The sequence below is a fragment of the Heterocephalus glaber genome, unplaced genomic scaffold (genome assembly GCF_053883595.1).
Source record: "Heterocephalus glaber isolate CG9 unplaced genomic scaffold, H.glaber_assembly_v1.0 deba00001579, whole genome shotgun sequence".
Lineage (NCBI taxonomy): Eukaryota > Metazoa > Chordata > Mammalia > Rodentia > Bathyergidae > Heterocephalus > Heterocephalus glaber.
The window spans coordinates 10,061,145-10,065,727 of NW_028258360.1; the positions used below are offsets into that span (position 1 = coordinate 10,061,145).

At 57.1% G+C, this 4,583-nt stretch overlaps 1 pseudogene; it reads left to right on the plus strand.

The window, feature by feature from the left end:
- Positions 1 to 276: 276 nt before the first annotated feature.
- Positions 277 to 358, plus strand: LOC147823471 (U4 spliceosomal RNA; annotated as a pseudogene).
- The last annotated feature ends 4,225 nt before the right edge of the window (positions 359 to 4,583 follow it).

The window sequence follows — 4,583 nt, forward strand, 5'->3', positions numbered from 1 at the left end:
TGGGATTAGCAATGTGGCATAAGAAAACAATGCAAATTGGAACCAGAGGGACACAAGTAAAATAAAATATCCCATTTTCTTGAGGTGGGGTTAACATTTTTTAAAAAAGTGAAACACTACTTTCTGATCTCTGGATGCTATGAAATTGCTGTTTAAACCTTTTATTGCCCATACAAAGTCCACACTTTGTTCACTTAATTTCAATAGTTAATTTTTCTTTATAAAACAATATAAGCTCTAAAATTTAGAGAAGTAGAAAATAATAAAAGTCATCCAAGCTTTGCTCAGTGGCAGTACCATAGCCAATGAGGTTTATCCGAGGCGCAATTATTGCTAACTGAAAAAAAAGAAAAAGTCATCCGAGGGCTGGTGGTGTGTAGCTCAGTGCGGGAGAGCTCACCCGGCATGTGCAGGGCCCGGGCTTCATCGCCAGCACTGAAAAAAAAATTACCTAAGGACAACTGATTTCAAACTCTGAGTAGCTCTTTCTCTGGGTCTTTTTCCTTGGCATATATATATATTTTTTTGGTACCGGGAATTGAACTTGGGTCCTTGTGCTTGGGAGGCAGATGGCGGAAGCACTGAGCTAAATCCCCGGCCCCCCCCGGCATATATTTTACTTATATCTACAGGGAAATTTTGGCCTGGAATCTCTGCTTTTACGTGAGAAAAATGAGGAGAGCCACAGCCCCCACATAGACATTCTGTGCAACCACCCTTGGGCAGGAATGAGCACACAGGGAGCAGTCCCTGACGTGGCCGTGTCCTCGGAAGCCAGGGAACGGTTTTCATCTTCGGACATCGAATGGCTTCAGCCATGTGCTGGTACATCAGGGACAGGGGGCGGTCATGGAGTTGGCCTGCTGTGGTGTGGCTGGAGAAGTTAGGTGAGCTCGGGGAGAGGGTGGATGGAGCCCGACGAGGCTGAGCCGGGCTACCCCACCTTCCAGGATGCCAGGCCCAGAGGGTGCAGGTGACCCAGGGTCAGGGGCAGAGCGCGCAGCTTTGAGAGACTTGAATGTGGCCCTGTGGTTGGGGTGCCCGCAGTCCTTTCCAAAGGGAGCCTCTGTCACTGTCTCAAGGTAAAGACGCTTTGCTGATAGCTGCCGACCCCAGCCTTTCGGGGCTGGACGGGTGGGCGTGGGGAGGGGCTGGCAGTGGTGATGGGGCAGACTCAGATGGTCATCGGGAGCGGGGCTCCTGGGGCTCCCTGCATCCATGCCCACCTGAGCTGTGCCGGGCACTTCCCAGGTCCAGCTCCACTGAGCACGCTGGAAAGGCCTCGGCCAGGAACCAGGGTCGGCCAGCTCTGCCCACAGTGGATGCGCTGTTCCCTGTCTTCTCCAGGCCACAGCCCCACCTCTGAGGGATCACCTCTGGCCATTCGGGGCCTCTCCTGGCTGGCCAGGGCCGGTGCACGTGGACCAGCAGGGCCCTGGCGTTTTCTGGAAAGGGTCAGGCTGTGGACAGCTCAGCAAAGCTGCGACTCCAGGATGCCCAGACCCGGATGGAGCAGGGACCCTGGCCCTTCGTCAGGCCCGGGCTGTGCCTGCGCTGTGGTCGGCTCCCCTCTGGCCGCCTCCCCCGAACCCTGCAGCTCCCCACGGGGTCTCTCCTGCTAGCTCTTGGCCAACAGAAGCATCCAGTGCAGGTCGAGGAAAATGTCCCTGTGGAGTCCAGCTCTTCCCTCGGTGACAATGTTTGGCTAAATCCCACTCCAGACCTGACTGAGCAACGAGAGAGAAGCCGACAGGCACCATGTGGTGGGAATGAGCAGAACCAGGGAGGGAGAAGGAGGCTCACATGGGCTCTTCCCCTCTGACCTCTGCCTCAGCTTCAGGCTTTTTCTGCCCAAGAATCTCCTGTCAGGTTGTGGCAGTGGAGGTGCTGAAAGGAAGGAAATGAAAGGCAATGACCAGTGCGCAGCAGAAGATAACAAAGTAAATGCCTTGGCCCGGCTCCGGCTCCTGTTCCTCTCCTTCCCCATGAGCTGGGCGTCAGGAGGGGGAGAAGGGGCCGGTTGCTTCCTTCGAGGGATGATGAGTCTGCTGCACCCGAGCTCCTGCTCCCCAGGGCGGCAGGAGGCCAGGGCTGCCACCAAACTGCTGAGCCCTCGAGGGAGGTGGGTGCAGGGTGGAGGAAGCTCCCCATGCTGCCTCCAAGGGAGCTCCATCCCTACTGCCAACCCCCGCTTCTCTGCTTCCCTTTGCACCTTTCCTGTAGTTAGTCCACGTTCTCAGTGCCTGATCACACTCCCTGTGGGGAGTCAGGTGGATGCGATGCAGCTTCATTCCTTATGTGCCGCCCCCCACTGCGGTTCTTGGTCCCCTCCCACGTGCAGAAGATCTCTTCCCTGTTTTCTCTTTTCTTTGCTACCAGGGATCGAACTGGGGACCTTGTGCTTGCAAGGCAGGCAGCGGAACCCCTGAGCCACATCCCTGGCCCTCTTCCCCGTTTTCTTAATGGAATTGAAAGGGAAGAACCTCAAACTCATTCCCTGACGCTAGCATTACTCTGATTCCAGAGATTCCAAAATCAGTCAAAGACCCAGCTGAAAAAGGGAGCTGCGGGCCAGCCTCTTTAATGAACACAGACACAAATCCTCCACAGGATCCATGCCAGCAGAATGCAGCCAATCATCGGAAAGATCATGCACCACAGCCAAGCAGGCTTCCTCCCAGGGCTGCAGGGATGGTTCAACTGACACAGGTCGACAGACGGAACACAGCACATAAACAGAAGCAAGGACAAAGATCCCCTCAGTGAACGCAGAAAAGCCTTTGACAAAGTCCAGCGTCCATTGCTCCTCATCTGACTCATTTTCAGGGATACACTGGGGCCTTGGGTGGCAGGCAGATTAATGAATTATAAAACTAGCAGACATTTGAGCTTCTGGTTGGGGCTAGGATGGGGGTGAGGGTTCAGGTGAGGGTTTGAGCGAGGGCTGTGCTTTGTGTGCTTCCACTGCCAGAGCTGCCAGCGTCCATGGCCTCCGACTGCGTAAATGAGCGCCCTGTGACAGGCACTAAACTAGTTCAAACCCACTTTGCCACCACAGCAGAGTGCCACTGCAGGCCTGCAGCTGGCACGTGTCTGCACTGCTCACGCATGCTGGGTCCTGGCCAGGCTGCGGTGCTGTCCCGGGGGGAAGTGGGCCGTCTGCAGCGTGGCACCCTGTTTCTTCATGTCTCCTGCCCAGCAGCTGAGCCGAGGCACTGGAGGCACCATGGGTCCAAGTTTCTGTTGGCCTCCTGAGGCCCAGCCCTGGTGAGGACCCACTCTGGTCCCGTCCTCGGAGGCCCCTGGCCCGACCAGGGCCCGAGCGCCTGGCTTACAGTGCGGACCGTCTTCTCCCGCCCTGTCTTCCTGGCAGTTTCTGGTCTGGCCGTGGCCATACATGCAAAGGCTCTTCTCCCTCTTCCTTCCTGGTGGTGCAGCTGTGAGGCTTTTTGGTCCGGGAGGGTGAGGAACAGGCCTTGGCTCCAGAAGCTGCTGACCTCCCGTGGGAGGGGTGGGGCTGAGGTCAGAGACCTGGTGTCGCCTGTGCCGTTAGAAGAGCGCCCACAGCCGGCATGGCGGTGCCCCTGTGGATGCAGCACAGCCTGACTGGGGTCACGCACGGCTGGAGGGTGGAGCTACCCGCGGTCACCTCCCCAGCCAGCCGTGCCCAGCCACCCAGAGGGTCCTGGCGCCTCTCACGCCAGACGTCTCACTTCCGCCCAGACCACACCCGCTCTGGGACACACTCCGCACCTCGGACTTTCTCTTCCGTGTCCGTGTGACAGTGTACGTGGGCGTCACAGTGTCCCGGGAACAGAGACGCATGGCACGGTGGAGGAGGACCGCCGAGGCGGCGGGGCCCCACCTGCCCTCTGCTCCCTGGGGCCCACAGGAGGCGTTTGGACCCCGTGCAAGCCGTCGTCCCCGGCCTGTGACCCCCGACCGACTGCACCCTTGTTTGTGACCGGCCCTGCTCCGGCCCATCTCCCTCTGGTCCAGCCGGGTCCACCCCAGCCTCCCGGGGCTCTGTGACGGACAGCAGGAAGTGCGGCCTCCTCCTGCCCCGGGGGCGGAACTGGAGAGCGTCTCCATCTACTCTTTGTAAGGCCAGCAGAATAGCAGGGGAGGCAGAGGGCCCAGCGACGTGACGCTTGCCGGGGTTTGGTGGAGCCGCCCTCCCTGAGGGTCCTCCTGCCCTGGGCCCCCTGCTCATGCCTGGATGGAAGAGGCCACTCTCGGGGTGGGACTGAATGCCGGAATGCTGTTTTCCCAGCACTGTGGTAGTGGAATTAGGAGGAGGAAGACCTGTTGGAAGCAGATATTGTATTTTACTTTTATGTTTGCAAAGTTTCACTTTTTTAATATTTTGATTTTGATGAGCATGTCTGCAGGACACAGTGATCACGGTCCTTGTGTGGACCCGGAGTGTGGACCTGATGCATCTTGATTATTTTAAGGCCCTTTTCCTCCTCTCCCCTCCATCTCATCTGTTGGTCTCCTTGCCTTTTGCAAAAGACCCATCTCCATGTTTCCTATTATCCAGCGTTTATTTTACTCTGTAATTTGTTTGTACTTTGCATTTC